The sequence below is a fragment of the Meleagris gallopavo genome, chromosome 4 (assembly GCF_905368555.1).
Source record: "Meleagris gallopavo chromosome 4, MGAL_WU_HG_1.1, whole genome shotgun sequence".
NCBI lineage: Eukaryota > Metazoa > Chordata > Aves > Galliformes > Phasianidae > Meleagris > Meleagris gallopavo.
This window is the reverse complement of record NC_139407.1, coordinates 67,281,029-67,308,153: the sequence shown is the minus strand read 5'-3', so window position 1 is coordinate 67,308,153 and position 27,125 is coordinate 67,281,029. Positions and strand designations below refer to the sequence as shown.

Here is a 27,125-nt window from a genome sequence, read left to right as displayed (position 1 = left end):
ACTGTTGGAGCTATTAAGTATTCTGTATCTGTGGAAGCAGTGAGTAATGTTAATCAGTATTGCTATTCCCACAACAAGATGTCTGCTGTGCTTTAAGTACAGCTGTTTGTGGAGGGACTCAAGAGCTGTTGACAACGTGGTAGTTGCAGTGCGCAGCCTTTGTTCTACTTAACTTATCCCAGAGAATTACTCCTGAGTCTTGTGGAGGATGTGTGAATTCCTAAGCCATATAAGCTACTTAAAAATGTCAATTTATTGTTGGGAGAACTATAAAGAAATGTTTTTTTCCCTTTAAAAAAAAAATGATCGTCACCATTTGAAATGAACAGCCCTTGTGGCTATCGTCACCCTTCTGTGACCTTCTGGGCACTGGAATGTAATACCAATGCAAAGTTTTAAATTCTCTTTACAAAGAGAATGATCTTAAATACGGTATGATTATGATCTTAAATATCTGCAAACAGATGTCTAAACAAACATTCTCAGAATGACAATCCTAGTTTATGCTTGTTTGTCATCTCTACCAGGCTACGTCTGCAATGTCTGCATCCTATTTTTCTAGAATCATATCGTTAGTAAGACTGTCCAAGGATGATCCTTCAATATAGTTGTGTACAATGTTCCACAGTTACATGGTAGGCTGATGAACAGCAACACTGATTTATTTTGTTGTACAGAAAGAAACAACGTTGGCATTTTAAGGTATTTATTCCAAATAATAGTCACCGTAAGAAGTAACTGTTAATGCTGATGGAGAATTTGAAAGAATATATTAATGTTTGAAAAGTTCTTGTAATGTGATAGAAAGCAAAGTCTAAGCTCTTGCATTCTTAGTTAGCCATTATAAAGAGGCTTTGACGGAAGGAAATGTTCTGGATTGCTTGCTATGAAATCTTGCTATATAGAATTATTAGTTAGGTGTCATTGTTATAGGTCTTTCAAAAAGAGATCTGATGGGTTGTCGTTGCGGTGTATCTTTTTAAGGGCACAGGTTTTTCGAAATGAAATGCACTTTGCCTTCTGACCAGAAACACTTTTTATTTTATTTCTGACCCCATCTGCAGAGAAGGGAAAGTTTTAAGTGACTGTAAGCATTTATGAACACATTGAAGATGGCTCACAGCCTCCTAGTTGTTGCTTAAACACATAATGGTGTAAATATCTGTTACCATGGTATCTTCAATTTTTCTTCCTTTTTTTCCCTAATTTTAGCTATACCACACAATTTCTATAATTATGACTTTTCATGTTGTGTATGGGAATATAACTGACTTAAGCTCTTTTTTATAGTGGTTGAATACACATTGTAATGATTCAATTTATAATTGATTTCCTAAAAAGTGAAGTACTTCTAAATTAAACATGCCTGTGAGAGCAGAATTTAAGAATGATATTGTATTAAACACTGCCTTAGCTGATCATAGTGGATACAAGAGGTGAGATTCAGTTTACATCTGAAGACACTTAAATTTATGTTTTAACATGTAGATACATATAGCTAACTGAGGATCTCAGTTCATCTAAAGTAGATGTTTAGTGCCATTTTAAATTACTGATTTGGGTAATTTTGGATCATTTGAACTGAGGCTCTTGGCCTCAGTGTGCGAATAGGAAGCTTTTGGATCTACCGTTGATCTTGTGTTGTATCTGCCAGCCCCACGTCCATGTTGTGTGTGCTCTAGGAACAACAAATGGCTTGGCTTCTACCTTAATCAAATCAATTGAGCCTGAGGTGTTTAAGCTTCTTTTATAACTGATGGATATTATGAGAATCCTGTTAAGGCCTTTCATAAGCTAAGTTTTATAATCTGATGTATTACAAGCTGAATAACTTTATCTGGAGACCTCAGAATATATTAACTAAATCTCCATCGATGAGAATGGAAGATTTTATTTGCAAAGTTTTTTAAAAGCTTGGCTAAGTTTCAAAAGGGTAAAACTGAATCATGAACACCAAGCTGCCTAACGTGATGAAGTTGTAAGTCTGAGACTGTACCTCTGAGATGCTGTGGTGAAGATGGACGTATTTAACTTCTGCCCACAGAGACTTAAACCACTGCAATCCTTGTATCATTTCATATCACATAAAATATTATTTGACCTTTCCTTTTTTCACTCTTTTTGATAACACCTGGAAAATGATGGATCAATTTGGCTGATGATTGTTGATCATGTCTACATACTCCTTTGATACTTGTCATGACATACAGAAAGCATAGAACAAATTGAATATTCAGTGGTCTAGTGTACAGTTTCAGACAATGGTAATTGCTGGATATTTGCAATGTCATTTAGAGTGAATGCGAGGTCAGTCGTTCCCCAGCTTAAAACTTTTTCTTTCTTGTTATCTACTTGTATGATTGGGAATCACAGGGGACTTCAAACTGCTTAGTAGCCAAGTAGATTCTGTAATCCTTTTTACCATATTAAACATTGACACTGCATAGAACTGTACAAATTTGTTGTAGTTTGCATTCTATCTTACATTAAATTTCATTGGATATGAAGTAAAATAGAGTGGAAAAGAAACACTCAGAGTGGAATTGTCATTCTTGAAGTTTCACTGATTTATTTTTTTATTTTTTATTTTTTGCTGTTGTGTCTGTGGATGGTATTCAAGACATGAAGAGGAAACTGGGAGGGTTACAGGCAGTTGTATGAAACAGAAGGTTGGCTGTGTGATAATACAAGCTGCTTGTGCTTTCTGTCTAAATGCTAAAGGCAATGCAAAGAGAAAAAAAGGGGTTTTGCCAGATTTTGCTCCAAGAAAAGGAAATAGCATCAGACTGAACAATATAAGAACTTCTGCTTTTTATGTAGCATAGGTTGTGTAAGAAAACTTCCTCCACCTGCAGAAAACCCACTGTGCCCACTTCTTTCTTAGAAAGCTGCCTGTGGAGAGGTGTGCATCTTATCTTCTGTGCTCCTGCAGGGCTTTTAAAGTACATCCGTCGTATCTCCTGATATTCCCAGCACCTGTGGTCTGTTTTCATCGCTAGTTGCTTTAGCAGCTTTTGGTAGATCAATGTACTCTGCTGCATTGCAAAGGAAAATTTAACACGCACACCATGCTGTTGTTTCCCCTGTTTGCTTTTCCAGTCTTTATGGATCCATCACAGGCTGCCATGTAGATTATAATGTTCTTAAGGTTAGTTTTATGTCAGGGAGAAATCTCTCTGTGTGTTACCTAAAGTTTACTGAAGTAAGTTAAAACTGTTGTGCAGTTCAGAAAACTGGATAAAAAGAGACCACAAGTCATCATATGGTTCAGTGAGCGAGAGGCAAGATTGGTGAAACTAAATTTCCAGATATGTGGCCTAAGGACTAAAAAGCTAAAAAATGACTAAAAAAAAATATGCAAATGCCACTTTCAGAATGTTGGCATCCAAATTAAAAACAAAAACAAAACAAAACAGGAAGTTCAGTTAAAGAGGACAGGGCAGATTTCAACTTCGAAGAGAAAAATGGTGCTAGTTCAGTAGTTATGTCCTTTTTTATGTTATAAGGAATCATCATCATAGACTCATAGAATGGTCTGGTTTGCAAAAGACCACAATGATCATCCAGTTTCAACCCCCTGCTATGTGCAGGGTCACCAACCAGCAGACCAGGCTGCCCAGAGCCACATCCAGCCTGGCCTTGAATGCCTCCAGGGATGGGGCATCCACAACCTTCTTGGGCAGCCTATTCCAGTGCTTCACCACTGTGTGTGAAAAACTTCCTCCTAATATCTAACCTAAACCTCCCTTGTCTCAGTTTAAAACCATTCCCCTTGTCCTATCACTATCTACCTTCATAAACAGCCGTTCCCCTCCTGTTCATACACTCCCTTCAAGTATTGGAAGGCCACTGTGAGATCTCCCAGGAGCCTTCTCTTCTTCAGACTAAAGAAGCCCAGTTCCCCGAACCTTTCTTCATAGAAGAGCCCTCTGAAAAAAAGAACTGTCATAACAGTAGAGGACTGTGACAAGACATGGTTGGAGAGGTGTGTTCTGATTCTTTGTTCCATCTTCTCAGATAAATATTGATTTGTTCTGTGTCCTACATATTGAATGAGATTTTTTTTTCAACATTTTTATTGTTGCTACAGAATTTTTTCCTAGTATCTTTATGAGTTCTAAGCATAATTATGTATTTGTATAACACATGGCATTGACTGGAGTCTCACTGTATTTAACTAAGAAAGAACTTCTATGGAGATGACATATATACTGTTTCATTATTGATTGTATATCTTGTAGCAGATATCTAGTAGTATATACTTTCCATTTTTCTTATCAGTAGCTCTGTCAAAGTGTTTTTCCAGACTGATCTCTCTTATTTCCATGCTGAACTCAACTCAACTTTAAAATCTTTTATTTCTGGGAAGCGGAGGCAGGAAACATCTCAGTTGATTAGGTTATATAGCATTTCTTATCTCTTAGAAAATTGGAAGTATTTTTCCTCAAATTCTTAGATGTAATAAATGCAATCATTTATTTAAAAATAATAATAAACCTTTATTGGCTTCTGTCCTGCAGAGAACTAAATATAGTTCAGCAGAAGCTGTTAATACAACTGTTTCCCAGTTATTTAAATGAAAGCATTGTTTAGTGGATGGCTAGCTCTGATCGTGGCCAATTTTCCTGCTGTTTTGCTTTTGTGGATCCTTTATGACTTGTGTTGCAGGCTGATAGGAAACAGCAATCCTAGATAATTGCTAGCTCCAGATCTTAAGTTTAGATTCGTGGATTAGCAGTGTATTGCCAAATTCATGTAAACCAGCTCTGGGCACTCTTTCTTGCAAGCATGAGGGTGCTGCTTGTTGATGTCTGGTTAGGATGAGAAAAGAAGAAAATGATATATTTAGAAAAATAAGCTTTAAAAAGATGTTCTGACATCATTGGTTTCAGTGCCAAATAAAGACAGACTGTGAATTTTGGGTTGTTGTGGAGTATCACAGACAAATTTGGAAAGTGGTTGACAAGTGAGTAAGCCACGACTGTTAAAGATCTCTGTAACCAATTGAATTCTGGCTAGGAAAGAGTACAAGTGCACATTTGAAAAGACATTTCCCATCCAGTTCAAATACCTAGTTATCTTCTCTAGCCTTTGGACTTGTCGTTGAGTTAACCTTCATTCCCACCCAGTGTTCCTGCTTTCAGCTTCTGCTAACATTTTAGAAGAGCTTGGGTTTCAATTTATTACAATTGTGTTTCAGCACAGAGAATGCTTAGTATTGCTTGTTGACTTTCTTGACTGCTCTTTGGATTGAACACGTCTTTCTGGATTCCTTCTATCATAATGTATAGGTGTGAGTTTCAGAGTTCTACAGGCTAGGCTTGTTTTTGTTGATATTTTACTGATATTACCATAGGAATAATGTTGCCTAGTGTTCACTCTTTTTAATCTTGTTCTCTAAAGCTGCTACCTATTGCTGACTGCTGTTCACTGCAAACTGAGGTGCTACAGGCTATAATTCCTGTTTCTATAGAAAAGAAAATGTCATATCTTGAAGATGCAAAACGTAAGAAAACAGAGAGGGAAAATATAAGTCTCCAGGCACTTTTCTTCACAAATATATCAGTAGAAAGTTTTAACTTCTCAAAGTAAAACTGTAATGCTGCACTACATGAAAATGAAATGTCCTTAAAAGACAGCTAAAGTTACTGTGCTTGATTGGAGAATGAAAAAAACTGATAGCAAAGGGAAATCTATAAACTCTCAAGATACTGTCAGCTCCTGTGTTCAACAGCTCCATTTGGATTCATATTTAAAATAGAAAGGCAGTAATTCTTGAATAACCTTGCATAAGGTTAGCCTGGGTGACAGTGAGCGGTAAATTACTGTTATGAAATGGGATGATGTCTGTAGCTATCCTGGGATGGAGGCTGGGCTGAGTGACAGGCGACCGAATGCTGAGTCACCAGGATTGACTGATGTGACCATCACCACTTTGGCTGGACAAGATTCTTGTTGGTACTGTGGTTATACAAGCAGTTTTGTCTTCCCTAACTTGAAATAAACAACTGGAAACACAGTAGTTATGACTGGAGGAGAAGAATATGTTCCCAATTTGCAAATATTTTATGATGTGCCATGCTGTTTCTTCTCAAGTACTTTAGGCTTTACATTTATGCATCCCTCCTGAGTGCCCCAACTTCTCCTGACTGTACACAAATCACTATCTAAGTATGCTACCTACATTATAACTCCAAAAGGATTCAGCCACATTTCAAGGAACCTTTTGAGTCTTATTTTTTGATCATCATGGCCTCATAGGAGATGCCTAGTTTCTTTATGATATGTTTACAGAAATACTATACTGCTTACAATTACACAAGTGAGGTTTTTTTTTCTTCTACTTTTTGTCTAATTTGCTCATTTCTGCGTTTTCTTATTTTGCAAGTCCATGTTTACATTTATTTTTGTAGGAGATTCAGTTAACAACATTGATGTTTTTTATCAAAAACAAATAGAAAAGCCCTCTGCAAAACAAGTCTTGATGGCTCGGGAATGGCAAACATGCAAAAAATTTGCCTTGACCTCCGGTTTCTTTGGTCATAGAATAACACAGCCCGGTGGTATTTCATCTGTTTGGATTTTTTAACTCACTGAGTTATGACTGGTGGGACTTTCTGAACTGCACTACTGATGGCTTTGGCTTGGTGGTGTCCATTGGAGAGCCTTCTGTAGGTACCTACTGTATGCTGTATTTATAAAGCTGGACCATGATGTGCCGTTGAGAAAGCTTTGTATCTCCTGGTAACGTGTAAACAAATAAAGAGATTTTTGGAATCTGAGGCTGAATTGCAGTATTAGTTTGAATGATGTTTCTGACAAAGTATTTCCCTCTGAATTAGCATGGGACTTTCCTAGATTGTCAGTGAATTCAACTAAATGCCTGTATGTGAGGACTTATTTTTTCATTTTCCTTTATCTCTATGTAATATAATTGACATGAAGGGTCAGAAAAAAATATGGTCTAAATTATGTTATGTTACAGTCCTTCTGTGAATTCTCTTTCATAATATGACTTCATTGCTATTCCATTATTAACTAAATGCATTTTTAAGAGTCCTTTTGATACCAGACAGGTTCATTACTGGAAATCATGCAATTATTATTTCTGTAACTAAGAAGTACTGAGTATACTAGGAGTGCCTGCTCCTTTTAAATTCAGTATGTTTAGACCAAAGGAGTATTGAAAAAAAAAAAAAAAAGCATTAATTTTCCTTCTACTGAATGCTGTATTTTAACTCATTTTATTTTGCATTAATTAGTTTTGATCTTTCTAAAATATGTTCTTACAGAAGTAATGACTTCTGCATCACTGCTCTTAATATGCTGGAAAGCACAGTGGTAATGTTTGTAAGGTTAAGGCTATCTGAAAATAATATTGTTAAAGCTATTTTTTTTTTTTCCACCTGTAGAAAAAACTTTGAATATGTGGTGTGATTCATAACTGCAATAATTTTTCTTCATACCAGAGTTAGCATTTATGGGTCATTAGTTTGTTATTTTTCCTTGTCTGCAAGTCAGTAGCAGTGAGAAAGATTTCTCACGCATTTTATACTATATTTGTAGCATTATGATTATCTCCATGTGCATCTGCCTTCTGTGTATGCATTTTAGTTTCAATGCTTGTGCAGTGTGTCCAGATACATATTGTTATGCAATATAGACTTCTGAATGCAAGTTGAAACATTCAGAGTTCCTTTAAGAATCACAGAATCATGGAACAGCCAGGGTTGGAAGGGACCTCAAGGATTATGAATCTCCAACCCCTCTGCCACGTGCAGGGCCACCAACCTCCCCATTTAATACCAGACCAGGCTGCCCAGGGTTTAATGTTATTGGGAATGCATCAAAATAAGCATGAACCTAATACCATTGGTAAGCATCAGAAATCTGTATCCTGAGGGCTCCATAACATCTTCTGTTCACTTAATGATTCTTTTTTTATATGCACAGTATATCCACGTTCTTTCAGTTGAGGAAAACTTGAAGCTATCCATGGAAACTCAAACAGTATATTAACTATACACATTTGTGTCTTTGAGATATTATTATTCTGCAGGTGAGCAGAGGAGGGTGTAACTATAAGGAGACACCGGGACTTCATGAGAGTGTGATTGCATACCAGCAGTATATTCTTTGTCAGGGCATTTGTGTCCCAGTTTAGGAAATGGGTCTGTATCACTTCTCTTGAGCATTGCCAAAATGTGCCATAGCAATGTATGAAGTCAGATTTGAGCAGTTTGGTAGACTTGCTTCCTTCTCATTAAGAGCCTGCAGAAGGCACATGGAACTGAGGGAAGGACGGAGGATGTGAAGAGAAATTGATCCCATTGATTACCATAGAAAAACATCAAGAATCCACTTTCCCACAAACAGGCAGAGAACACTAATCTATGTACGAATGCTATTATGATGCTTACACTTCCAATTAGCAATCCAAACTACAAAATCAGGGAGTTACAGTACTGTCCACTAAGCTCTGCTTTTCATATGCTGTGTTGGTTTGAGTTATTCATGTTTTCACTTACACAAGGAATGATTTTAACATAGAATAATTCATATTAGAGAAATGACATCTGAAGTCATGGTAATAGATATCCAGAAGAGGGCACACTTGCATACCAGAAATGTTTTCCACCTAACTGGAGATCTGCGTTCCAATGTGGTATAGCTGCAAGCAAAGAAAATGTAATAAAATATAATATGAAGAGGTTAATTTTTAGTAGGTATGCGATTTTTAGAAGAAAATAGATTCAAAATGTTATTTGAGAAAACATATATATTTAAATCAAGTTAATATTAAGTGTGTTAATTATCAAATAGAAATTGAATGTTAAGTTCTACTTGCATTTTTTTTTAAATGCCTTGATAATTTTATATTTCGCTAACAGATTTGGCAAGCAAGGGATAAGAGCTTCCCCTGCCCTTTTGAAATTATTTCAGATTTATGCTGCAAGGCTCAAGAACACGTGCAACTTAGTAAAGACTAATTTACAAATTGCCTTCTACAACAGACATATGATAAAATACAAAGAGATATATCCAAGTTTGCTGGGCTTTGACGTTTGACCTGGAGGATTATCTTATGGCTTCATAAATACAGTAGACAAATTGTGTCTGCTGACCCAGTAACTCATCACTTTTTCGGAATTATGTATTAGACAGACTCTGGGAGGATGTGTGGTTTATTTTTGTGTCTTGAGGAATGAAAGGCATCTATACTGTAAGCAGCTCCCTGAAACTTAGTGAAATAAGAGGAAAGAATTGTTTTATTTCTTTGAGGGTTGAGCTGGAGGAATAAATTCTTTCCATATTTGGATTTTATTTTATTTTTTTTGTAATTTAATATTGATTCAGTTTTCACAATATTTGATAACATTTGGAGACTTTTTCAGAGCCTTTCCTTTTAGCAGAGATTGAAACTATGTCAAAATGTTGTAGCATGTATTTGACTTCAACAGAATGGAATGAAATGTTTTGTGAAATCTACTCTATAATAAGGCTTTAAGCTTATATGCTTTATAAAGTAAGCTATGATTAAGCTTGGGGTAACATATTGACTCTGTATTTTCACAATACATATGTTATGTAGGTTGTTTATATGTTTGTCAGTTAATTAACTGATGCCTTGACTAATTCTTTCATTTGCTTGTCAGTTATTAAAAAATAAAAATAAAAATGGAGAAACGCAGTTGGATGCATTACAGCATGTGACAACGTTGGAAATTGTTTTAGGCATTTGGACAGGTTTTGAGTTAAGCACACAAGTTATAATTTCCTTTTATTCAAAGGAAATTCTTCCAGTTTATGCTAAAGATTGACTCATATCTTTTATAGCATCACAGATTTTTTGCATTGTAGTAAAACATTTCAGTGTGAAGTCAGAGATCCCCAAGAGGCAATTCTGGAGCTTCAAGTGGACAGTGACTGAGTTTTTTCTGATAGCATCTAAAATACCTAGGGGCACAATGTGTAGTAATGTAGTTACTATAAGGCTGTCAAATTCATTGCCAAATCGTATTTGAATCCTGGGATCAGATAAATGAGATTTTAATTGGGTTTTAAGGGTAAGCTGAATAAGTAGATAAGGTAGAATTAACCAGAGACATATTAATTTAATGAAATCTTTGGTTCTCTTAAGCTGTTGTATTAAACACCATTCAGTCTCTGCTGAAAAGAGACATTGTAGTAGGTTGGAAAGAGTTTGACAGTGATAGGTAAGACAAATGATGGTATCAGATGTAATCACTTAAACAGATAGTAACATAACTGCATTATCTGGAACACAGGGAAACCATGAAACTGGTTGACATTCCATTAGCTGTATTTTATCATAGACAAAAGAAGCAATTAAACAGAAGCCCCACACTTAATGGTTTCTAACCTGGTTGGACCATTCACCCAAGGGATTTATGAGGCTATTGAATTGTGTCATTTGTTTCTTATATGGAACACCAGAAGTTGCTGTGATGTAAAGTTGTTGTAACCATTTCTTGTAAATTCCTTTTCTTTCTGAACTATCTTAATGATTTCTTTTTTTCCTAACATCAATTAGTTTTATGAATTGCTAGATTTACAGGAGGAGAAGAAAAAGAGAAAAATAGAAAAAAAGAGGGAGGAATTTTTTGCTGTTCGAGTCAATCATGAAAGCATTGGCTCATCACAAAATTATGTCTTACCATTTTGAATGGGTAGGTGAGCACAAACCCTTATGCATGCCTTTTGGTGCCTGCATGTATGATGAAGCAAATTCCACAAGTGTCAGCAAAGAGTTGTTTATCATTATGTGAATGCATAAAAGATTCTATCAGGGATCTAAAGTGTAAGAATTGCAGGATGTAGGTATCTCCATGAAAGACAGTAAAGCAAATTCTAATGGTTTAAAATGTGATTGTATACTTTGTTGGTTTTGGGTCTCAGGTTTTATGGGGGCTGGTTCATCTCATGTGTTCTGCATGGATAGCCAGCACATAATGAATCCAAGCACTGTGTCAGTGTGAATTTAAATTAAAAGTTATGAAATCAAATGTTTAAAAAACAAAGCATTAAGTAGTTAATGTTTTGCAATTCCATATCGGGATTTAACTGATGAAATACATTTTGAAACAGCAATACAGAGACAGTTCATTTCTTTATTTATTTTTTCCAGAATCTAACGAGAAACTTTGTTTACAAATCTGCCTTAGGTGAACAACCATTTATTTCTCTTTTGAAGCATTTTTTTTTTCTTCTTTCAATGTAAATAAAAAAAGAAAAAAGAAAAAAAAGAATGAATAAATAAAAGACACGCTTGACTGCAAGTATGCAGGACTAAGCTTGCAAAGTACATCTACATCCAACCATTTGTATGTACCAAACAATAAAGCTTGAAGGCTCATTAGCCTGGAATGACCCAACTGTGTTTTATGCATAGGGGTCATTTCTTTACTAATGAGCCTCTAAACCAGATGGCTAACCCCACAGTAGTCTAACTGCATTAGTGTGATTTAGATTTTTAGGCAAATTGCTTTTTTTTTTTTTTTTTAATTAACAAACTGGAGCTGGTGGCAGTGCTGATGGACAGCTTTTTATAGAACTGTGTCAAAGTATTTTACCTTAGAAGATAAATAGCTAAAGTGGCTCCTCTTCGTATCAATTTCTAATACAGTTGCTCATTTCTAGCAATCATAGTTTGTTAGATGCTATCCCCATGTTCCGAACAGAAAGTTAGTTGTTTTTCATCTGTACTGGATTTTGTTTCAGTAGCCAATTAATCAAACCCATCCTTTTTGCCTCATATCTGGGTACAAAAGAGAACGTGGAAGAAGAATGATCTGCACAGGTGAAAGGGAAAGAATACTGTTTGCTTTTTAATATCTGTCACCTTCTGAATTCCTCATCCAGAATTTTTAGTTGTCTTTATGAATTTAAGATGTGTCAGGTGATTGGGATGACAAATTGCTGCTCGTTTAGGCCTGAGTTCATATTTCTGTAGAAACCTTTTTCAGTCATGAGGAACCTGGACATTTTGGATTCCCTCTGATAAGTTGAAAGAGTTTGACACCTTCAAAATATGCTAAGTTTTATGTTGATCATTTTCGTGGGATGCTTTTCACTCACCGTTGTCTAAAGTGTCCTCAAGACAGATTTGGAAGTAAGACAAAATTTTACATAGAGAACAGGCCTTAAGACAGGAGGACTTGAAGGAAGGTCAGTTTACAAAAGACAAAGTCAGAAAGAGTGTTCTGGAGATGGTTTTGAAAGAGTGTTTCAAACACTGCATGAATGAGCATCCATGTCCTTTTGGCAATCCCATATTTGAAAGAAATTTTGATACAGTAGGTTGTTCGTGTCTGATATAGTGGGTAACTTCAGATGATGATTTACACATACCTTATGGGCTTTTTTGTTGCAGTGATGTTAAATAATTCTATATAGGTTCTCAGCACTGAAAATTGCTCTTATCTTGAAAGAAGGTGGCTACATTTGAAGGAAAGAATATAAAATGGGTCAGATTTATGTGACCCGGTATCTTTTCTCTGATAATGGTCACAGGGGGTGACTAAAGAAGAGTATAAAAACCTGACAAACATTGTGATTGTGATTCTTTGCAAAATTTATTCTCTCTGCCTCGAGCAATTTATGGTCCAGGGAGTTCCTACACAAAAGGTGATCTTTTTTGTTGAAAAATGAATAATTTAGGATCCTTTCTTAAACAGTCTGTAGAGCATTAGGGATTTTAGAGATGTACACAACTCTCTAGAGTAGCTATTTAGCATCTTTTTCTTTTTCTTTTTTTTATTCCTTTTTCCCCCTTCAGCTTTTTATGAGTTGTATAGTCCAGGACAGATCAGAAAGGAGAGAAATGCAACAGCTGTAACTCTTTGGTAGTTTTCTTTGTAGGTATTATAAAACTTTATTGAATCATTTTTTAAGGATGTTATCAACTTTTCTTGCATTTTTTTTTTATTTTTATTTTTAATTTACATATGGAATACTGAAACAAAACTTAAGACACAGTGTCGTGTCCTTTAAATGTATCAAGTCCAATACATGGAGATTTGCTTGCGTATCCATGTGCTTTTGTTTTCCAACCATACCTGCCTCTCACCAGCTGCAATAACTTCCAGAGCAATGTGATTTTAGGGAAATCTCCCTAAAATTATCTGTAAAGACACAGAGAAGAAGATGGACTGGCACCCTATGGAAGCAGGAATAAGCCATGCTTCCTAAATAAGCCATGTTTATAAAGTCCTGGTGGTAAGTACAGCGTCTCCGGGTGCTTTTCATTGCATATTGGCATTGTGTAATGAAAATGGAGACATGGCAATGCACTTTTCTTTGTCAGAAAATACTGCAAAATGTTTAGAAGAGCTTTGATTCAGTAAAACAGTTTTGCTATAAGCAGTCAAATCAGAATCAGGGCCAAAACTACATGAGATAACTTTCCCCTGAAAGGAAGAAAAAAAGCAGTGTCAAAACATTAGAAAAATAAATGAATTTAGATGTGAAAGTGCAAGAAAATCTTAATGCTGTTTTGATTTGCCAGTGCTCATAAATCTGCCTTCAAGAACTGGGAAACAGGTATTTTTCTGAAGGAGATACTAATCAAGGTGGAAAAGAGCAGGTGATTTTCTGTTTTATTCTGACTTGTGCTCATATTTCTTTGACTACGCATTTCCTGATATATTAGGATGTTTGTATGCGTGTGTATTTCACATTTTTTAACTTGTCTCTCTTTACCCAATGCCAAATGAACTTGCACTGAGTGTTCAGTGTTAGGTAAAAGCTGTTTTCAAATCTGTCATTACTTTTAAGATTTGTTCTATGGAGACTGAACTTCTACTTTCTAATTAAGAACGTGAAGCTGGTGCCTGAGTCATACCTTAATTTGTAGTATGGGAAATGTAAGTAGTATTTTTTCTCTTTACTTTGTGTTGCCAAATTAACAAAATGACAATAATTTAACTGTGTTTTTTTTTGTTGTTGTTGTTGGTTTTTTGTTTTATTTTTTTGTTTTAATCAAACCGTATAATTAAATGACTATGAAAACTAAAGAGCATTTCACATTCACTGAAGAGTGGTTACACTTTTACTGCCCTGTAAGCAAAATTGTAGTAACACAATGATAGAGCATCGTATACTGTGTACATTTTTATTTGTTAATAACAAATTTAAAATGATAAATACTTTTCCTTCTGTAAAATCTCCTGAGAATTCAGTACCACTGTAAATGTAATCTGCAGTTCTTTACAATTACAGTTTAAATAGACCAAGTCTAAAGGGAGTCTGCCTATTTGATTTTCAAATTTGCGTCACTTAAAATCCAATCAGACCAACTGTTCAGATTTTTATTAGGTATGAAATACACGAATGGGTTCAAGGCCACGCTATGTATAGCAAACACATACCTTGTGTTACAGCATGGCTTATCTAACTTGTTACTTAGCATGTGATTCGACCTTCATCTCTCAGAGACTGCTTGCTGACTCCTTGAATTGTTACTATATTAAACCCTTCGATTTTCAGTAACTGGTGTTTTATAGGCCAGCAGATTGCATCTGATTTTGTGAATTTGCTGTAACATATTGAGTTTAATGGATTTATGCAGGAAAGTAAAACAAAAATAATACAGCAGGCACTCAGAATTTTAGAACACGAGGGCATTGGGCTTGCAGGTGGCTGATATGGATATTGGCACTGAATATTTTGGTATGAAAGGTATTCTGGTTTTGACAGAACGTGTAGCCAATGCATTCAGGTGTTTGGGTGGTAATTTGCATGGTCTCATCTACAGGAGACCATAGTGACCATATGATGTACAACATTATATTCTCATTGTTTTTAAAAGCAGAGGATCTGTCCAAAGCATGCAAAAATAGCTTTTAAAGGCCTGAAGGAATGGAGTCTGTATAATCATTTCTTCGTGTAGCATCCTTTGTTAATTTTAATCATAATGTAGAAGGAGGAATGTTTATTTGATGTTTTGATTATAATTGTTTGTTGATTGCCAGGTGGGTCTAAGAAAACAAGAAAAAGCTAAGCCATTGGAAAAAAAGAAAAGAGGTTCATCTCCTTTCCTACCTATTATGTCAAAACAAGCCAAATACGTAATGATCAATCCAAATACATAATGATGCACTCCAAACTTTATGCCGTGGAAACATCTTTAAAATATAGTAGACACAATTGTATTCATTGTAGCTGAGAATTTTAGGGGAACAATCAGACCAGTAAACTACTGTTCATGTTCAGGTCAGCTAATGGGAGCTGTCTGAGTTGTACTTGTTGGGTCACATTACCATCAATATTACTTTTCTTAAAGATATGTTTGGAATATAGCAACCAATCTTCCCCAACTCTTCAGTGAATTACATTTCTGTAAAATTAACAATGTTCACCAATACATACACTTCAAGGAGTATTCTCAATGACAACGGGTAATGAGTAACAGACTTTGAACCATGTATGTAATGTTTATCAAATTTAGTCTTACTGTTTTTTTTCCTGAAAATCCTGGATGTTTGCCTTGTTAGAACAGTTTGAATACTTGAGGAGTTAAGGATCAAAGCAGGTCTACCATGGTAACTTTTTCAGTGCTTTTGATGGACCAGCTGCAGTGCTTGAGCTTTGCATCCTTTTCAAGCCATGAATCTCTCCCTGGTTGTCCTAAGTGATCTAATTAGTAATCTAATTTTCAGCATGGGAATCTTCTTGAGGGAAATGTTAAGGTTTTATTTCAGATGGAGCCTTTTGTGGGCTGGATCATCTTCAAGACAGTTCAAGCACTGGTTGAATCCCTGACTGTGATTATTGAATCCAAATAAGAATCTGATGAAAGAAAGGGGAGGGAGTTTTCAGCAATGCCTAGTACAGAGTTTAAATAGACTTACAATTTTCTGCTTTTTTGTTTCTTGCCATTTCCAAAAGGCAATAGCTATCAGATTTTCTGAAAGAACTGAATACCAGATAGCACCAAATGTGGAGAATTTCTGTTGAACAGTTGAAGCGTTCAGTATCATAGGAAACTAGAAATTATAGGATGTGAGGGAAAGAAATCTTAATATAGCTACTAACCACTATTTTTATAAAATGCACCATAAGTATTATGAGTGCCAAGAATATCCTAACCATCATATTGATTTTATAATGTTTTTCCTGACTCTGGTATTGCAATGCAGTGACATTTCATTACAGTCAATGGAACTATAATAACTGAAGTGCAACACCAGCTGATGGAAATAAAATTAAATCTATCTTCAGTAATAAAGAAGTGACATCCACCAAGAATAGAATACAGACCAGTTTTGTAGTTTTAAAATGTTAAATTACAACCAGCTATAAATAAAAAGTAAGTATTCGTTGTAGCTAACAATCAGATAATATCATTTCCCCTAGATTCCTTCAGAAAGTTCCTAAAGCAAATGCTCATGCATGTACATGGATATTCACCTTCTTTAACAGAAAACCGCACAATTGTAACATATGCATTTTGCAAAATATATTTAACAAGGTTTCTTAAATATCTTCCCATTCCTGGTGACAGATAAATTAAAAATAAGCCTGTTTGAGGGATTCAAAAATATAAATCTAACCCTGCTTTGATGCTTATGCTATTAGAGTATATACAGAATTTTCAAGAGTGTGGAGTGCTAAGCATTTGTGTATCATTAAGCATCACTTTGGATTGGAAATTCATCATGATTCAGTGAATGAGTACTAATACATTTTATTAAAGTAATAACTAAAAATACAACCTAAAAATATATATGCAATATATCTATTTGCTGCAGTAGGGTTGAAATGACACTACCTGCACAAATATCGTGACACTAAAAGCTTTCATCAACAGACTGTGCTTGACTTACAGCTTCTTCATTGGTTTTTGTTTTTAACATGGTCTGCTAGTAATAGGAAAGTGGGGAGTGGTTTAAAAGAGGGAAGATTTATATTAGTGTATTAGAGGGCAATTCTTTACTCAGAGGTTGGTGAGGCACTGACAAAGGTTGCCAGATCTGGTGGGTGGCAACCCACCTTATGGCAGGAGATTAGAACTAGATGACCTTTATGATCCCCTTCAACTCAAGCCACTCTAATAACAGGTGAAATAAATTTGTTATTGGATTTTGGACATAAAGATCATCACTTGAGAAAACAAAGTTTGCTTTCATTGATTTGCTGGATTCTAGAGGTGTTGGCAAATGTATTTTGTGCGCTTCATCTGATTCATAGCCATCTGCTAAGGGTTACTATAATTACATTTTGTGAATTCAAAGAAAGAGGAAACTTGCATCCTACATAGGTTTGTCATGGCCTAAAAAAGAGCTTAAGGACTGGACTATTAGAACACTGGACTTTCTAACAAATGTATGTATGGTTACAACGCCCAGTTCTCTGGTCCATGTTCTCAGCATTGTGTGATGTATTATTCCAAAAGAAATTACTCTATGTGCATATTTTGCCATATATAGAGCACAGTGTGTAAAAAGCATAGTAAGGGTGTGTTTCAGTTCATTTAACTAGTTTAGGGAAAACAGCATGCAGTTTGTCTTCCTGTCTTCATTCAGTTCTTTCTAGCAGAAGGAGGTCCTAAACTCAAAGTTCCTTAAGTGACCTTTTGAAAGAGTTATTAAGAATTCAGAGCAATTCTTACCATTTTCATCTTGATCTTGATGTCTGTATTACTCTTAGTAGAGTCATTTTTGTTTCTCTGGCTCCTTTCAAAATTTGCTGACATTTAACTGACAAGATCTACCTGGAACATAATGTGTGAAGACCCCAGCTGGAAGGGAGCAGAAAGAGCCTGACACTGGGATATGAAATGCAGCCTTCTACTGTCACTTTGACATTAAAGCACGCCTGGCACCTGCAACCCTATTTCTCTGATGTAGATGGTAAAAAATGTAGTTATAAAGTTATAACTCATCTGATATCTTCTTTACAAAGGTTTTCATTATTATTTTCTTCATATCTGGAATTCTGTATTTTTGAGGGGCCTACAAATACATTCAGTTTTCTTTCGTGTTCCAGAAAAGATATTTCTTTGAGATAAGAAAAAATTCCTATTTTTTGTCATTATTATTATATCAGGGTGGTTAAGGGATGAATGTAAATTTGAGAGTCACTCAACACTGCATGTTTTGTAGAAGGTGCTTTTGTACTTAGCAGTAGTATTTTGAGTTAAATAATGACATGGAGCAGGGAGAGCAGGTCAGTAGTGATGGAAGTCTACATTGATGGGGAGGGTTGGTCTTCCAGTTGTTGGTTTCCTTACTGAATCATTTGCTAGCATCTGTAATTTCTTGTAGGGAAACCAAGGGAAACATGGCAAACTTGTCATTGTATCTGTCTCCCTAAGGAGGGTGAGAGGATTTTCCATTAGAAACACGATCAGCTTTTGGAACAAGTTGCCCAGAGGTTTTCAACTGTGCAGCTTTTCAAGACTACGTAGATAAACTCTTGAGCAACCTACTCTGATCTCATAGCTGACACTGCTTGGTGCAGGAGATTGGACTAGAGGTACTCTGAATCTCTTCCAGCCTGTATGATTTTATGGTTTAAGAGAGTTTGGACACAGCAACAGGCCATTTGACATTCAGAATTCTTGCACATTTGCAGCTGACAACAAACTATTTCTGGCATTTTGCAATGTGTGCTGGAATTGGTATTCTTGTCAGCTTAAGAAGCAGCACAAAAGTAGAATATTAATTATTAATGGATACTGATTTCTTGTAGAAGGATAGCACCCAGGTACACTTAACTCCCATCTGACTCTCCATATGCTTCTGCCAATTTTTAAGCTAAAAGCAGATGTTGGTTGCTTTCATCACACTTGTTTCTCTTTTGCAAATTAGTATAAATGAAAAAGAATCATAGTGTCTTGGTGGATTTTTCTTTTACTCAAATTAAGAAAAATTAAAAAGGCCTTACTACAAAATATACTCAACTTTGTAAGGTAAATACTGTACAGAAGTCATGGGCTTTGGTTCTTTGTGCGAGTCATGGATTCTACAAGAAAAGACTATTTGAGCATAATGTTAATTAGCAGACCAACAACAACAACACACACCCACAAATACCCACATTCATTTGATTTTCTAATTCATTTAGAAAAAGAAAGAACACAAGTTATAGAAATCCTCAATAGTTGGCTAATGGAGAAAAAAAAAAAAGTTTATTAGATTAGAGGTTGAAGGTAGAAGGGTCTTTTTTTAACTGAGAGATGCATTTGTTCTGTCATTGCTTTTTGGTATAATTTTGCTTCTGCACGTTATGACAAAAAGTAGTATTTGTAAATTGTACCCAGTCATACTTTCAAACATTCTCCATGTCCATTTGGAAATATTTTTAAAATATATTTTAAATTTTCTTTTCTTAGCCAGGGTGTTGGAAAAACTTCCCTCACGTTTCCCTCAAATATGATTGCAATTTGCTAATAAATTAACTAAATATAGAGCTTAAGGACATGTTTGTAACTTGTATTTCATTCCTTGTAAAAATTCAGCAAAACAGCACTTGCTAGATAAATTCTTTGCTACTTATCATTTCCAATAGAAAGAATGATTTATGAGTATTCTAGGGAAAATGACTTTCTGCAAACCTCATCTTTCATAAAGCAAAAGAAGACTAATGAGGGCCATCTTTGTTTTAGAAAATAAATCAAGTTTCCTTGCAAATGCATCAGATATCCTAATGCGTTTGTATTTGTACAGCAAATCTGTTGAAACAGTGATTTACATTGGATTGTGCTAGATCATGCTAATTTATAAGAAAAAGAGCTCACCTTTGAAGTAAGTTTCTTTTTGTAGTTTTCCACTAAAGTTCTTTGAATTCTGTGAAGGTACCATGCGTTCAGTTAACCTAATTAAAGTGCATTGATTCTCACTTAAACCTTGTTCAAACTATGGAAGTAAAACTGCTTTCCATGGGAAACAGACTTTTAAAATGTGTTTTATGAGAATGTAGAATATTCTCTTCTGACGAATGAGCTTTGATATAAGCCTTCAAAAGATGAACAAATGATAACTTTATCACCATATTACATCATACAAAGAGAAGCAAAAGAAGGGGATATTCTTATCCTTATTCATCTTTCTCTAAATTACATATTTACTTGGACAGAAACATTTTTGACCCGATTGTTTTTGAGTTTCTTAACAAGTTGTGTTACTGTGGCTTCTCTGTGGAGTTCAAATTGATGAATCTAACCGTGTGCTGATTGCACGATAATCTTTCATTAAATTAGCGTTAGTAAAATCTTAGAGATAATCCACAGCAAATAGCTTTCTTAACCAAAATTACACTTTAATTGCTTCGTGGAAAAATAAGCCTTAAAAGATTTTGAAATATTTGAGGCATCAAAGAATCAGAAATTTCTTATTCTGCTTCCACAAATTTTCTTTTCAGGCCAGGAATTTTTGATGATACAATTGATGAGTATCAATGCCATTGCATTGATCCTGTCTCCCTCTTCACTACTCAAACAAGGTCAGGAAAGGGAAGTTTCATGTAGTTATATCCTTAACTCGAGAAAGGTCTGAATCTGACATTTTGGGGAGGTTTGAAAGTACTTTCCAACTTCGTACTGAGGATGACAACATGTAGTAGAAAAGTTGCACGTGCGTTTGACGCAGCACCTCAAAATTGTTTAATATTAAAGGCTCCGACAAACAAGTTTATTATCAGAGCTCAGGTTCTGGAAGAATCTGTTATTGCATACTCAGAGAAGGAAGAGAAATCAGAATTTCTCTGTTCGCTGCTGGTTTTCCATTTGTGGAAAAACCCCCACAAGATTTCTTGTATGGATCTCAATACGCTTGCAATACTTTTCACTCCAAAACAATAACTGTTATGGAATCATGTGAGGTGAGCACTTTGGGTGAGTGTTTAAGGAGTGATGGTTATGCTACTCAGTGAAAAATTGAAATATTGGAAATACAGAGGAATTGCTCATTTGTTCTCTGTCTTCACCAAGGTGAAGGTAAGTGACATTCAACAATATGTGACTGATCTTATGCTCCGAGTCTTTATACTGTACAATCTGTCCATTATAAATGTGGTGGGTCATTAAGATTCTGTGCATTTTTAATAAACCACTAACTCATTTCTTCTTGTTTTACTGATTTCTAATATATACAAACATATATCTACTGTATCTTATATAAATAAATCAAATATAATACAATTTATAATTTTAACAATTATAGATCAGTGCAGAGATTAAAATAAATACAAGCATTGAAGAATTTTCCTTCAGGGCTCCTGCGTGGAATTGTAATCAACCTCAAAGAGATCTGGGTTCTCAGAAATGAGATCACCTTGGCAACAAAATCTTCTTTTGTCTGAAAGAAGCTAATCAGTGATTTGGCAGAGGAAAAGAACGAGATAAAGGATCTCTGAGCCATTTCTTCTCTTTTTAGTCCTCTTCTGCTGTACAGGATGGTGGTAAGGGGTTTGTATCAGCAGCTGGGTGATGCTCCTGCCTTTCCTCAGTGCATACAGACTCTCAGAACACCAAAGAGAATTAGCAAAGCCCTAAGAGAGAAAGGAAGTATTCAGCTTTTTCTACTGAACAGTGCCAGCGTGGGTTTTATTCAATGAGTGAATACGATGATGCATTATGAATGATAGAAGACCTTTCTGCACGTTCCTATGCGTTTGCTTGTTTGGTCTTGTGCTAGAGGGTTAGGTGTAATGTCAGGAGGAGGCTGTCTTTGGTAGGATGCTTGGAATTGAATGAGTACTGGTGCTGGGTATGTGAGGACTGGTGAGTCAGGCTGGTTCCTGGGGTTAGGTAGCTGCGCCATCAGCTTGCAGTATGGAGGAACGTGTACCAACTCAGTATTCACAAATCTTAACTTGACTGCCAGAAGCCTGCTTTTTTTTCTAAAAGTTTGAAGCATTTTGATTGCTTCCTCTAATAGTAATGTACCTTTTCAACCTGGCTCCTATAATGCAAATCCCAAATCATTTACAGGCATTCTAGCATTCATGCAAGAGATGAAAATGTAATTGAATCTTCTGCCAGCTTAGATGGACAGGGGAACTTACAATGTTTGCTTTATTGGTTTACTTTTGCTTTTTGCTAGCATTGCTTTCACATTTCTCTCCTAATTACTTTCTTGACATTGTAGTTGCCTTTTTCATTTTTTTACTGTGCTGTGTTTGTTTGTTTGGGAGAGACAGGAGCAGGCAGCATTTGAAATATTTAACTAAACAGAAGGTGTATTTTTGTAGCATATTGGATAAAGCGTAATCATATGAGTTATACTAGGTATCATGCTAGATGATCTATTGGCCCTCCTTCTCTTTGCTTTCTATTGATCCGTGGGGCAAAACAGTGTGAATTTACTTGTCTGTATATTTACCTACTTCCTCACCCGAAAAATAATTTCAGGTATTGACAAAAACGCTTAAATTTACAATGAAATCTGTGATGCCACAATAGAAACCCAGTCCTACAGTTCTGTTTGCTCAATCACTCTGTTGAACCATAAAGAAATAGAGAAAAGAAATCAGATGTAAAGCAAACAAGTCAGAACTAATTTCTTTTGCATCTCACACGTAGAATTATTCACCTTTAGATGTTTTAAAGGAATTTCAGTGATTTCAAAGTGTGATTATTTAGATCCATGGAAGATAGAATGTTTGGTGTTTTCTAATCCTGGTGGTCCTCTATAATCACCTTAAGATTTTATAGTCTACAAACTGCATGAAGACAGACTAATGAGGAATTCTAATGTTTCCTGGATAGGCCTTACATTTCTTCTTCTTCTTTATGCAGTTGTTATCAGCTGAATTTTATGAGCATTGTAAGGTACTTCCAGAATCAGTGCATTCTTACCAGTATTGTTTGAAATTCATATAGGTGTGCATCCACTAAATCACATTTCAATAAAGATAATTAGATTGGTTGCAACCTATTTTTTTTTCCTGCATATCTAGCAGAACTTTAAAGGATTGACCACAAATGTAGGGACTATGTTTCTTGCATAAATCTGGTGCTGAAGAAGAGCATGGGTAGCTGCTTCTACCGTAGAAATATATTTATCTTGAATGAAGATTTTGGTTATGCATCTCTCGAAAATACTTTGTGTATTTCTGCAAGTTCTTTAGAATTACAGAAATCTGTAATAAAAAGCCTTTGAAGTTCACTGGCACTGATTCCAACCATGGAAAAGGCTAACACATAATATAATCGGGGTACTGATATATACTGATATGGATTTCCTACAGCTAGCTATAGATAAAACGAATAGATAATCAAAAGTTGGCATGTTCTTGCAGAAATCAAATGAAGTAAAAGTCCCTATTCCTTTTCTTTTTCTTTCCTTTTCTGTTGCTTGTCGCTCTTAACCAGCAGCAGTTACTGGAAAATAAAGCTAGCAATGTAGATTGAGTTTGCAACTGCAAACATGACGTCAGGGTCTAATTCATCACCTATTTGTCTCCTTATTGGCATTTTCTCAGTGGCATAATCTCCTGCTTTCAAAACATTGTATACGCATTTTTCTAAGCTATCTTCTGAACTTTTTGATTTATTGTGTTAGGTTTAAATCATTACCAGAGTCCATAGATGATGGGCCATGTTTAGGAAACAAAAAAAGTCTTCTTAGAGAAATTTTTGTTATTTAATAGTCCCAAAATGATCGTTTTTACATTCTCCTTTATATAGAATTCGCAGGGGGAGCACAATGTAATAAATATTATAGAAGCAAATAAACAAAGAAGCAGAGAGAAATATACAGAGCACATGGCGTGGTATTTTAATCTCATTGTATTTATTTTAATAGAAAGCTGATAGTACACATAAATTGTTTGTATTCAGTGGCAATTTCTGCTGAATCCTTTAAATCAATAAACATGTTTGTCATAGCTTTAAGTTCTGATAATCTGACAGGCAGAGAGCATTGTTCTTAAGGTGCACACATGTTAATTGTTCAACAAATTGTTGTCAAATAACAAAGCCCAACATGTCTGGTAAACCACTGCTTAAACACTTAGCAGAAGAGTTGTGATTAGAAGAGTTTGGGGGAGAGGAGAGAGGAGTGGAAGAAAAATAAAAGAGGAAGATTGCAGCAGTTGAAAAGGAAGGGAAATTTGAAGCATTTTGGAACATGAAAGAAAGCCTAAAACTCTTATGGTGCACTCAGAAAAATAATTCAGCGCTTATATCAGTAATGGGAGTAGACGACAGCAGCATTGTTAATTAAAGGAATTTGTGGCATCATTTAATATATTTAATTATAAATACTGTATTCCATATCTTTAAATAGAAGGATGCACAGAATAGCTCCTTGTTCTATCTTAACTTTGTGAAAGAGAAGTTGTTCTTCTAAAATCTTGTGGAGAGACTGGTCTGGAAACCAAGCTTGCAAATCCCTAAAATGAGAAATAAGAGAACCAAAAGGAAGTAAAAACATAAGGGAGGAATGCAACCCCCAGGTGTCCTAAATAGAGAGCAAGGGCAGAAATTTAAGCATATCTCTAGGATATCATAGAACCATAGAATCAACAAGGTTGGAAAAGACCTCCCAGGTCATCCAGTCCAACCATCTACCTACCGCCAATATTTCCCATATTTCTTAGTACAACATCTAAACAGCTCTTGAACACCTCAACCCCCTCCCTGGGCAGCCCATTTCAGCAGCTGACCACTCTTTCAGAGAAGAAATTTTCCTAATATCCAACCTGACCCTCCCCTGGTGCAACTTGAGCTCATTCCCTCTCATTCTATCACTAGTTATGCAGGAGAAGAGGCCAACCCCCACTTCACCATAATATTTTCTGTCACAAGAGAGATCTTGGTCAAATTTTCAAATGCTTTGGGTTTGTCTTTAATAAAAGATGTTACCCTGCACAATTTACTATTTTGTTTGGAGTATTCAGTAAAGTCAGCTCAAATGGCCCAAGTATTCTTTTGTCATTTTCTCATATATCACTTCCTGCCTTATTCTAAATGAATAACTAATTCAGAAATAAGTCATGGGATAACTGCAGTCACTGACTGCAGCACTGTGTCTTTCAGCTGACTGATGTCCCTTATTCCTATCTATGTTATATTTCACTGTGATATAAAGTTCTGGGACTACACTATATATAAGCCTTTCTGGTGTAATGGCCTTGACATGACAAATTGGAAATCTTGTGTAGATTTCAACAGTCACGCAGGTTGTTAGAGTTATTTGTGAAGGTAAATCAAAATTGTTATTATCTATCTAAAGTTTGTTCCAAAGGGTGCAGTTATAACTTGCTATGGAAATTTATGGGCGAGCATCCTTAGACATGCAAGTGTTCTTTTTCTGCATATCCCTTTCAACTGGATATGTTTTTGTGTATTTTGATATAAACTTGGTATATCTATTTTGGAAAGTGCTGCACTTAATGGCCTTGACATTGTAAGTATATTGAAAGGATATTCACTTATGTGTATTTGAAAGGTAATATACTGTGGTTTTGGGTTTTTTTTTCCCCATTTTATTGTAGTATTATTTTTTTTTATTTTCCTTCTCCTGCACTGTACATGCTCTGGCTTTTCTAAAATAGTTTAACTGGCTATTGAAAAGTAGATTAACTTGTCTAAAAAAAATAAAATTGAGAGTTAAATCCCCACGACTGAGCATCAGGACTACTTTTTTTTTGTTACTTAAGTTCTCACTTTTAACAAGAAGTCATGCTGTTGTCTCCTTAGATTAATTCACAAGTCTGAAGCCTGAATCTAACTACTGAGGTGTCTTTTCTTCAACTACAGTCATTAAACCTGCATAGGGCCCACTAATTACTGTTATCAAAATGATTTTTGGAGAAGGATGATTTTATAACTCAAAATATGAATAAATAGACTGTTTTCTCTCATCTCTGGTGACTTCCAGCATTCTGGAAGTTGTGTTTTGTTCTTTCTTAAATGGATTTTTTAATTGTTAATGCAAAGTTAAGCACTTAAAACTTGAAAAGAAGTTGTAAACACTGTTGAATGGAAACATTAGGCTAATATGAGAATCTGCTTTCTCCTATATAAAAAGTAGTTTATACACGCAAAAAACAATTAATGCACCATCTGATTGGTGTGTTTCCTTCTGGTGTAGGATGAAATGGATTGATGTCATTTGAAGTCCTTAGTAAAATTTCCACTGTCGGATTTCCATTACAATTACCGTAGGAATTCTGAAGTTTTAATCAGTATTTGTGCTGTAGTTTCTTTTTGGAGTCACAGGAGATCTACATAAATAAATATGAAGGGGATGTTTTATTATCATGTTAAGTGTAGAATAGTGTGTTTCATGAGAATATATAAGTCTTTGTTGGAGGAGGAGAATGGAAACCTTCCTTTTATTTTAAAGACAGTAGGCATGTTGAACCAGCACCACTGTTAGAGACATCTAAGTACAGTGAATGTTGTAAGCATCTAAATTATTGTGATAATTAAGGTGATTGACAAAAGGCAGTAATAAACACTATTCAGGATCTCTTCAAGTCAATATTAAACTTTTATGGTGCTCAGTGAAAGGGGTTTGGCCTTTTGTAATGGATTTATGCGTAATAACACCCAACAATTTCATCATGGTGCATTGGATGCTGTGTAGCAGCTGTGCATGCAGTGGAGTGTTAATGTGAATTTTTACTAGTAATTAAAGTAAGTGGTGTTTTGATCTTTGTTGGTACATCTTTGATATCTTTTATTGTAGTTGAATGTTTTCTTTATGTTGACATGGTTAGGGCTGTCTTGTTTTTTATACTACAAGGAGTTAGAATTACATCTTTATGGCAGTGACTGTAAGACCATGCACTGGAAACAGAAGTTTGCTTCTGCATGGCAATCTAAAATTTCAATGATTTTTAACAGAATATTTCAGAATATTAAGCATTTTGCTTTCACGTAAGTGAAACAACATCTTGAAGGTGAAAAGGAAAAGAAGTCCACCTCTTCCTCATTAAAAACTAAAACAAAAATAAGGAAATTATTTAAACTGCTTTATATGCATTGTCATTAAATATGAACTATTCTGTTACACTGCAAGTGTTTTTTTGCAAGACTGCAGCAACAGATCAAATTGCTCAACATATTACTCCTTAAAAGAGTTTTTTTCAGAGCCTTTTCTTATATAATTTGTCAGTTGAAAATAGAAGAAGAAAAAAAAAAAAGGATA

General features: G+C 35.3%; 1 protein-coding gene across 2 annotated transcripts in view; it reads left to right on the top strand.

The window, feature by feature from the left end:
• The window catches only part of CTNNA2 (catenin alpha 2), a 452,478-nt gene that overhangs the window by 134,617 nt on the left and 290,736 nt on the right, over positions 1-27,125 (top strand). The window lies entirely within an intron of this gene.